Raw genomic sequence first — 11149 nt, 5'->3', positions numbered from 1 at the left:
AAGTCAGAATCTATTGGGTTAACATGATTAATATATAAAATTATAATCAAACAGAGCAGTACAAAAGGTGAATTAAGTCATGGGACATAATAAAATGCTAAATTTAAGAAAGATTGATACGACAGGAATATTCATTTCACAGTAGTTACCACGCTGTTCCCTTACAGACAGTGATGTAATTCAGGTGGATTTTGATAGTCAGAATGCTTTAAAGGCCTTGGAAGTTGGTGAGAGTTATGGCAGAGATCTGTCTACAGTATTTAACACCCACAGTGTAAATATTCACTGCTCCCATATTGATAGCAAAATGTGGGTTTACTATTTAGAGGAATTAGTTCTAAAAAGACAGATTAATGGTCTTAGAATCAAAAATCCACTCAGCCAAAGAAGAGCTGCTGTCTTGTAAGACTTCCTGTTCCACAGGAACATAACAGGTACATAACTTTAAACTATTGTTTTGAAACCACTTGATTTGTTTACTGCAGAAACAGTATTTTGTTATGGGTGAACGTACCAATGACCAACTAGGGATCTCTGTATATTGATTTTTTTGTTCCATGTAAGAATAAATTTAGATGGATGGATGAATTCAGACCACTGTTGCTTCATCTTTATCCCTAATTGAGATACTACCATGGATTGTAAGGCTCTGGAGTATAATGATTTGTCAGCAGAGGACACAGAGTGGACCAATTTAATAGTTGCTAGAGGGGTTAGGATTCCTACTGCCTTTGATGAAATCTTTTTTAGGTCAGTAACATTTAGAGATATAGAAAAAAAAATGAAGTAATTGGAGAGAAACCAGATGGTTTGTGGCTAATTTGGAAAAGTACAGATTATTGTTGTGTAGCATCTTATTCATTAAATGAAAAGGCCTTAAGATTTTATAAGGGATAGATTAATATTGATATCATGGTATGATTCACACTGTTTAGTGTCCAAACATCAGTCATCCCTTATTTTTTATTGCCCATGCTCAGTGCTATCACTGAAGCCACCGTATGAGGAATTGCCATGGTAAGTCAATAGATGTACATTTTTCTTTTTTGTTTTCCTACTAAAAAAAAAAAAAAAAAAAAAAAAAAAATTTCTACTACAAAAAAAAAAAAAAAAAAATTGCATGCTGTAAAACATGAATTCAAGTATTACAGAAACAGCCAAATATTTGCTTCTCATGGAAATACCATGAGTGAGTGAAGCATCACATAAGACATAAGCTGATCTCTGCATTCCCTGCCATTTTTTCTTTGGCATTTGCACAGCCTCCTCTTCATTTCAACTGCACCATTAAATATATGTTAATTTTAAAGTTTCTTTACTGTTCCATTCTGAAATAATACAGACACACCAGCTAGGAATTGAGATGTGTTTATTTCAGGATGATAAAGACAAAATGTTTACCCATTTATTACAATAAGGCCCAGGGACTCTGAATGAAATTGCTGAACAGTTCACAGGTACTGCAAGGGGCATTTTTTGCCTCACAGTTTGTAGCAAAAATAAGCAAGACAGACAAAAGATGAGAGTGCACACACAGCCTGGGCAGTGACTCTTAGGCTTTATAAAAGAGAGGTGGAATGCTTAGAACAGTGTCTGCTGACTGGGCTGTCACACACACAGATGTCCCAACAGATATGCAAGTGAAGTATTTTTAATTGAGGAGCATGTGTCATATAACACATACTTAATACATTAATATATTTTATATTTGTGTATTGATATATATCTGTGTCTAACTTTGTTGCACTTTAAGATGTCATTACAAATTGTTCACAGTACAGGAGATTTTTTGGCTCCCATTATCTTCCTTAGTGCTTGTAAGGCCTTAACCTTCTGCTGTGGGATGAAGAGATTTAAACTTCACAGCCTCTTGCTGTCACTTGCTGGCATAATTGAGAATATTGTCTGAGATTTTTGGAGAATCCCTTTCCATTTGGCAGAGATGTTTGGACACGCTTGTTAGGAACTGAGCACTACAAAATAGATGGTCAGCTCTGGAGGGGATTCTCCAACGAGGGAATAGCTGTAAGAAAACAGTGCCAAACAAGCAGCATTTTGCTGAGAGGTTTTCAGAATAACATTCTTGACTTAGAGCCCATTATCTAACAGATGTGTATTGATTTAATAAGCTTCCCCACTGTTTCACTGTAAGCACTTAGTTCTCTCATCTTCAGTGGAGAACGTGAAACAGGAATCTATTAATAAAAAGTCTCTTATTCCAGCAAAAACATGTTGGTGCCCATATTTGTCAAGGACAGTTAAGTATTTCAAAGCTAATTAAAACTTAATTTTTTTTTGATTGGGATGCTGTGGGCAAGCCCCTCAGCTGGATATAGTACCTGATATAGATACACTGATGTCCTTTCAAGAAAAACATTGCAAATTATTTAATCTACTCTATTTTTTCCCTGGTATACTACAAAATGATCTTAGAAAATAATATGATTTTCTGTATCTACAGAAGAAAGTACTTGACAACTTGTCACTGTCAAGCTGTTAATTCATTCTCATTTCTTTTTCTAGATGTATTTAAATTTTTTTTTCTAGATGATGTTTTACTGAGCAAGAGCAAATAAACAGGGAAGATTAAAATAGGTGTGATTTGGCTCTAAATCTGTTGAAAACATGCATGAGTGTGAGAGGGAAGAGGGAAGGCCAGCTCTGCTGCAGAGCTCTGTAGTCAGATTTCTGTGCCAAGGCTTTGGGAGTGGGAGGTTCCAGCAGTAGAAGGTGCCAGAAACTTCCCTCATGTTTGAGGAGCCAGTGCCAGCCAGCTCTAGGATGTAATTTATTCCAGAAGCAAAGGAAAAGCTGCACAGCAGCCACTGCAGCTGGGGAGATGAGTGAGAATATGTGAGAGAAACCCTGCTGACACCCAGATCAGTGGGGAAGGGGAGGGAGGAGGTGCTGCAGCCACCAGAGCAGATTTTCCTGCAGCCACCAGAGCAGATTTTCCTGCAGCCCATGGAAGCCCAGGGTGGACAGGGATCCTCCTGCAGCCCCTGGAGGAGCCCACCTCAGAGCAGGATGCCTCAGGTGTCTCTGTCTCCTCAGACTCTTGAGGAGGTTTATGTTTCCCCATGCACATCCTGGAGGAACAGTCACTTCTCAAAATCTTGTCCTTCAAAGTTATATCCTCTCTTACAGATGCCTCAGTTAAAAACACTGGATTTCTATTCCTGTATTTCATATTTCTGTCATGCATACAATGTAAAGTACCCCAAGTTCAACACAGTAAGCATTCTTTACAACATAATTTTTTGGAGGTAATGAAATTTTTAAAGTAGTTTGGCAGCTGTTTTGAACACAGGATCTCTTCTTTCATCACCTATTACTACTCTCTGTAAAGTTCCAAGTAATTTGTTTCTCTGAATCAGGCTACAAAGCTTTTAACTGTAAAATTGATCTCCTGATAACGTACATATGTTCAAATGCTGTAATTACCTGAGGCCTAATCTTCCAACCCTGGACAGCCTAAGTAATCTGTCTAATTTCTGTGATTGAATACAGGCAGAGTCAAGTGATTCCAGAATATCTACTAGGTCTCTACTCAACTTTCCTAAATCACATCTTGTTTTCACATAGATAAGTGATCTAAGTGAAGGGTTAACAGTGTTCTGTCTCTCTTAATTTGAGATTTGGAAGACAATTATAATTCAAAATGTTTCTTCTAGTTGAGACTCCTTAGGAAAGAAACATACATAGCCTAGAGCTAGAGGTCCAACTTTGCTTTTAAATGCAAATATTTTAACAAGTATTATGTATTATAACATACATAAGCATGAACTATCAATTATTACTACTAGGCATATGTAAAACATCTTGTTTATCACAAAGAGACCAAATTAGGCTAAAAATAAAATAGAAATTTGTAATTGAAATGTTGCCCCTTCTTCTTTAAAACTGCCCATTGTTCTTATCAGAAGTAGCCTTCAGGTTGTCTTGATGCATCTAAATAGATCTTTCAATAAGAAAAGATGGGAACTGCCAGTGTTGGCAGACTGTTTGTCATGCAATGAGACTTCCTGGGAATGGTGTTAGAACAGGGCATTATTTACAGCACCAGCCTGTCAGATAAGAATGAAGACTTTGTTTCCCCTTACTTGCATTCTCTAGAGGTCTTACTGGTACATACAGAGTGACAGGAGGAAGTTTCAAGTCAGGGAGAGGGAATTTCCCAGCTGACCTACCAACACAGGAATATAGACAAAAGTCCATGGAAATCCTGAAAGTGTTAACTTCAGCAGATATTTTGAATCCAAATTTAACAGCACTCCACCAAAGATGAAACAAGTGAAAATTTCAACAAATGTTGGATTTATTTTTCAGTATAGTACTGTCTCAGCCTCAGCCAAGTGAAATTCTACTGCCTATCTCCATCCCCCAGAAGACTTTGTTTTCAGACAGTGATACCTTGAGGGTTTGCCTGGTTTGTTTGTTGATTTGTTGATTGTTTGTTTGTTTGTTTTTCTAGACTATTACTACTTATCTTTTAGAGCTATGGCTGGATTGAGTCCTCAAGGTGATTTAGCTGCATCACTTTGTAGACATGACAGTTGTTTTACCAATACTTTCCCTTTCTCAAGGGCAGCTGGTAGGTTTTGACCAGAAGATAATTGTCTCAGTCATCCTCAGTGCACCTTCAGGACGTCCCCTTGAGTTTTGGTACAAATTTTTGTAAATTTTTGTAAATTTTTGTAAATTGAGAGCTCCCTGTCACTACTGATGTTCTGTATATGAGGCTCCCTGATTTGCTTGAGGTATTTATAGAGATTATTTCTATTATATCATGTACAGTTTCACCTTGGAATTTACAGTGGTCATAATAGAGTCTATTTAATGTTGACAAGATTGATATTGTTGTTTAATACCTATTTTACAAAACAATATGTCTAAGTACTATAATTTAAAGTATTGACTGCATTGTTTCACAGTCTCCTCTCTCTTACTGATGACTTGTATGCTTTTACAAGTTCTGAGGTTTTAGGTGTCAGAACACAAACTTTTTTTCCAACTCTAGACTTGTTGGATAAAAGGAAGCCTACCTCTAAACAAGGCTGTTTCAAAAAGTTACAATTTTTTTTTTTTTGTGTACCCCCCCATCATCAACTGGTTCTAATTTCTTTAAGAGATACAATTAAGGAGACTTGGCTGAGCTGCAGAAACTTTCACTACAACTCATTTTGTGGATAGCAGCCCCAATAATATTTACCTCTGTCAAAATAGCAGGTCCTCTACTAGGCAGTGTTATGTATTTCTAGTGATTATATATATCTACACAGATATTTCTGCATTTATCAGACACTGTGTACATGTATATAGAGCATCTTATTTTGCATTTTACTAAAGTCCAACAGTAGAAGTCAGACCATACCCTCTGTGTCACTCCAGCTTCAAAAGGACATAAAATAGCCCTCTCATCTCCATATCACTACCCAAGGTCTCTTCTATTTTTTTGTTTGGTTTCTTGCACCAGAGTGTACCTGAGGCAGTCAGTTGTTTCTTGTCTCTGTGTTGTTTGATGTGTTATGAGCTTGGTTATCAAATCTCAAATATGGCTTCACTTGCTACAAAAATGCTCATTTACAAGGAAACAAATATGCCCTCTACTGACTTCATCTGTGGCTAGAGTTTAAAAGCTGCTGTCAAAGACTGCACAATGGAACTGTTTGCAAGTGAAGCAAATTAAAATAAACCTCTTTTATCATAAGAAAACAATTAGTGTTGATTCGCAGCTTCACTTGGTTTTTCCTTCCTGACCTTGAGTACATTGTGCTGGTTTTGTGCTTCCTCGGACAGTTTCTACTTGCATCTGCATCGATTAAACCTTGCTCTCATTTATTATCTCAGGAAATGGTCTCAAGGTCACAGGGCTGGAAATTTAATTATGGTGGCAGTATATTAAGTGGCACATTTAAAGATGCTGAATCGTAGTAATTAATTTTTTGGATGGTGGTCTCTAGGGAACAGGTTTTCTCTACACTGGGTGTTTAGACATCCATCATGGCCATTCAGCTTGGCAGCTGTCTTTTAGCTTTAAACTGCATCATTATTCATCTTTTATGACCGACTTAAAAAACCCTAGACAACTATATCCTTTTTTATTGTAATATATGTCAGATGCTTGTATTAAGCTATACTTCACCTTTGCTATAAAACATTAACAGAGGTTGCTAGCAGCTACCTAGGCTGGCCTCTAAATTGAGACAACAATTACCCTTCGCTGACATCTAGTGTCAGGACATGAGATATAGCTGGAGTGCTGAATCCATCGGCATGGAAATCCTGCACTGCCCCACTGATTCTGGCTCACCCAAGAAGCTGCAGCACTGGACATGATTAGTGGACACGAGGGATTAACTTGGCACACAATGTTGACTTTGTAGCCGCACGAGGTTATTGGATGAAATGTAGCACTGTCAAGGTCTTAAAAAGCTTGTAATGTTTAATGAAGGAATGGTCATTAAACTTGCTGGATCAAATATTAGGCGAGATGGAACTGGGAGGTATTTAATAAAGAGGCCTGAAAATATGAACTGAGTCACATATATTCATTTAAACTGCTGGCTAAAGCCCAGCCTATTTCAAAATAGTTCACTGCTGGTTTAAACTAGATGGTATGAACTGGGAAGGAGAAGGGTAAGCAGGTTTTAGCTTTCTGCATAACTTTATGGAATTTTTTTTTCTACTGTAGATTTATTTTTCTTAAATGGAAATACTTTGAAGTTCAAACATTCTGTTGGGACTGCAAAAAAAAAAATTTCTCTAGGGAGTGTGAGGGTGTTAAAGTTTTAAAAGTGAACAAGATTTTCAAGTGAGGTTTTTCATAGCCTTTGTCAAGCTGAATCTTCCAGGATCAATACCAAAATATTAAACAGTGGACTTAGAAAATATTTTTATAAGAGTTAATCCTCATACCAGTATATTAATAACACTATTTTTCACAGGCTGAAGTGAAGATGATCTCTTAAAAAAAAAAAAAGCTCTCTCCTACTTTTAAATATTGCAACAGAACACAGAAATGGGAAAAGATATCCTGATCACTCCCATGCAATGTTCTAAGTGACCTGGTCTGTTCTAAATGATTAAAATTGGATAAATTGCATATATGTATGGTTGCACATCTAGCCAGGCAAAGCAGAGCAGATCAGGGCTAACTACAGCTCCAAAACCAGGCTAGTTAAAATAGCTTTTTATTCCCCCCATGGCTTTCTGAAGAGGCCCCTTTGTTCAGAATCCATTGGATTTTGTGAAGAAACAAACAAATCACAATATAAGAATTATGGTGGAATCACAGAATTTGATTGCTATTCCTGGGTATTGATACCTGGATCATAGTAAGTAGCAAAAAAATTCAAGAAGATGTATGGATATTCTTTTTCTGTCTCCTTGTAAACCATTTTAACCAAGACCATGTACATATTTGGGTTGTAACATTCTGTTGACCCATTCACAAATGGTTTGCAAATATATCTGCATGTAAATATTGCCATCCATATGTACATATGTATTCACAATAAGTGGGGACTTTTAAAAGTTTGAATTTTGGAGCATCTAAAAGAGAAAATTAGCATAGCTGAGGTAGCAATGTTGGAAGAGTGATAGGTGTGTAATAAATAATCCATAGATTAAGGTAAATTATGCAAGTGATTAGATGAGTAGCTTTGCACAACAAATGGAGAAACAAGAAAAAAAATTTTTAATGCTAAATTCAGAAGAGGCTCATGATACCAAATCTCATCTTCACCATGAACTGCTTCTTCTGCTGCAGTTGTGAAATCCTATTCAGATTTCCTTACTGCTGGATTAAGTCACCAGCATCTTGATTATTGAAACTGAGATAGCAAATGTTCCCATAATTTATTTGCAGTTTATGAATAGCACAATTAGTCTGTTTTGAAGGTTTTTATGTCAATAAAACCAGTTACTTCTCCTGGAAAGGTCTGGAGACCTTTTTATCTAAAATGCTACAGCAGAAGGGCAGCAGTGATAGAAAATTGTTGCACTTGAGCACCTTTTGCAACAGACTTGCATATGTTTAGTAAATTAGAACTTCTGCTGCTGAAAGGTTGGATTCATAACCAGCCATGGGAGGTTTGGATCCATCATCTGAACTTTCAAATGACCCATCAGTGTTTTCCTCTGCTTTTAAAGCCTCCCTTACATTAAACCACCATGTGATTCTTGTATTGACTTCTTGCAAATGTCTTGTTGGAGTAAAGATATTTTTAGAAAAACATTTAAAGCCATTACTCAGTATATTTGCTTTACCTTTATGGCAGTTCTGAATGCCACAGTTTCAGCCCTTATCAGAGAAAGTTCCTTTCAGATGAGGTAGGCAATAATTGGATTTCTATGTATATGAACTATCTTTCAAAAGTGTTTCGGTGCATACTCACATGACTGATATCCTCATAACCATCCACCCTGAACTATATTCAACTTTCCTAAATGAGATTTTATTGGAACTGATTATGATTAGATAAATGGCTGACTTCACTAATGTATAATACACTTTTCAATTATAGAGTATGTATGAGAATTTACATTTCTTGTTTGATAGTATAATATTTATGTGACATATTCTGGATGAGATCTGCTGCTGTTTATATAATTGCCTTACTTTTCTTTTAAATCAAATCTGCTTTCAGCTTCTTTCAATATATTTAATTTTTTAGGATAAACAAAGACATTACAAATCCACCTTAATTTACCCTTCAGCGGAATGAAATCTCTTGGTGGATAAATTCTGGTCCCCACATTTGTTGCCTGAGGAGATAAATTCTATCATCAGATGAACAGATGAACATAATGTGGCTTGGAATAGCAAGTTCCCCAGTTAAGTGACTGCAGAATCAAGCAGCCATTATCAAACTGACAGCTGAGAGACTGTTAGAGAAAAATGGAATTTGATGAAGAAACAGGGTTTTTTCTTTCTTGCAGTAAATCTGATTTATGCCTCCTGGGTTAACAGTTTTCTTTGCATGCATGTAGTATGCATTGCTAAATTTGAGGCAGGTGAGAATTAGAGCATCTTTCCTGGCAAAGAACCTCTGGACTGGGGACACTTGAGAAGTACTAATGTACTTTTTTTCTTTCCTGCTCATTGCCTTTACAAGTTTATATCTAGAGTCAACACACAAAGAAATGGCATTCAGTCAGAAAGGAGAAATTAGGTACAGATACATCAATGAATTGTATTGCTAAATAGTTTTTAAACTTTATGTTAAAAAAGAAAAGAAAAAAGTTACAGTTGCAGTAAATAAAGAATTTTGAAAACTATCCTACCACCAAATTCCATTTTAAAGTGGTCAACATACTAGAGGAACACATTTTTCTAATTTAATATAATCTCTGAATGTTTTCAGGAGCTCACTGATGACACAGTGTTGGGAGGGGCAGTGATCCTCCAGAGAGCTGTGCAGCCTTGGACAGGCTGGAGAGATGGGACAGGACACCAGCTGCTATTTAAGTCACTAACTATTCTGAGTATTTTAGACAAATTTCAGTGTACATTTTCTTGTGTCCCATTAACAAGGAGTATGTTTGCTCCAAAATCACCCTACTACACCTAAATTGTGAGAGCATGTGTATTTGATTCATAATGGGTTTGGGGTTTTCTTATTGAAATAAAGCAGGAATAGTCCCAAGAATTAAATACTTAAATGAACAATAATGGTGATGCAAATAAGAGGAATGCTGAGTTTGCAGAATGCATTATTACCAGAGTATTAGTACTCACATTGGCTGAGATGTGTAGATAGTTGTGCATGCTGTAAATAATTATCTGGCTGTCAGAATAGTAGTGCACAAGATAATTGAAGCCAGTGCAGGAAAAATGGCACGAGCTACTTTGCTTTCTTTTAAAATTCATGGCTCATTCATGAATTGGTGGACAGCTCTTAGATTTTTAACAGTTTGTTAAAGCAGTTTTCACCAGAAGATTACTGATGACCTCTGTTCCTGTCACCCTCATCTGAACTGGGGAGTGTATATAAACATATATGAAGCCTTTATCTACCTTTATATTTCCTTTTAGAGATTTCAAAGTATAGTTGCTTTGCCCAACTGACTTTAATATTATTCTTGTGGTTCTTATAACTTTTGGACACTGGAACTTCCCAAGGAGCAACTGAAAAGAAATTTGCTTCAAATTAAAATTATTGAATTCAGGTATGCAAACAACAGGCAGAATTTATTTAACCTTCAGCCAGCTGCTTAACCAAGTTGAAATTATTGATAGCCCACCAGCAGTGATCAAGATGAAGAATCTAAATGAAGAGGTGCCTTTTTTTTTTTCCTTTTCCAGCCTTCCCTGCATCAAACCCCCTCCCCCCCTTCCCCCCACTGGCCCCTTGTTTTTCTAAATAAGAGAACCATTGAGCTGGTAACAAGACTTGAAATGCCGTGTCAGCTCAGCCAGCGTGGTCAAGGAGCTCAGCTGTAAAAGGGAAATAAAACTGTTAAGCTATGACTGCCCTCCTATCAGTCACAGGGGTAATGATGTTCAGCTTTAGTCAGGTTATATGTCAGTAAATATACATCTCTCAGACAGCCTTTAAGACAGCCTTAAGATCATGCTTATTGTTTTATATAGATAGGGGTCGGATGCTGATATATGGTGGTCATAAGCCACTGAAATAAATTTCACAGCATTCAGCAGGTAAAGTTAATCTCAATAGAACAGAATGTGACTGCACTTTTGATAGAATATTCATTCAACAGTGATGGGGCATTTTTTCTCTGTTAGGTTCTGTGTAAATCACTCAAATACAATTTTTTTTTTCTCCCTGACTTGATTCTAAATTTGCTGCTACCTGAAGTGACCATTTCCATTTGGTCTTTAGCGTAGAGCTGTGGCAAGATCAAAAATTCCAGTTTGTAAACACCGTGTTCACTGTGTTCACTGTATTCTGTTCACCCTGCTCACATATACAACAATTTCAAAGGTAAGGGAATCTCAAAGTTCTAAGTTCTGCCCATGAAATTTCAGTCATGTGTGGGTGATAACAGAAACTTCTGTCTCAGGAGCAAAGAACTGAGACAAGACCTTGCCAAGAGAGACATTTTAGACTTACAGTTCTGTGAACTAAAACTTTACTATAGACTTAAGACAAATATTTTTTAACATCTTATTTCTGATAACAAT

At 36.7% G+C, this 11149-nt stretch overlaps 1 long non-coding RNA gene across 1 annotated transcript in view; it reads right to left on the bottom strand.

The window, feature by feature from the left end:
• Positions 1–7380: 7380 nt before the first annotated feature.
• LOC306808022 overlaps positions 7381–11149 on the bottom strand; it is a 17426-nt gene continuing 13657 nt past the window's right edge. The window contains exons 2-3 of the long non-coding RNA XR_013775882.1: positions 8705–8769; positions 7381–7554 (exon numbers count right to left, since the gene is read on the bottom strand). This is a non-coding gene — a long non-coding RNA (uncharacterized lncRNA). The remainder of the gene's footprint in view (positions 7555–8704; positions 8770–11149) is intronic.

Source organism: Erithacus rubecula (assembly GCF_903797595.1).
Source record: "Erithacus rubecula genome assembly, chromosome: 14".
Classification (NCBI taxonomy): Eukaryota; Metazoa; Chordata; class Aves; order Passeriformes; family Muscicapidae; genus Erithacus; species Erithacus rubecula.
The sequence above is the reverse complement of the archived record's forward strand: the minus strand, read 5'-3'. Positions and strand labels throughout refer to the sequence as shown.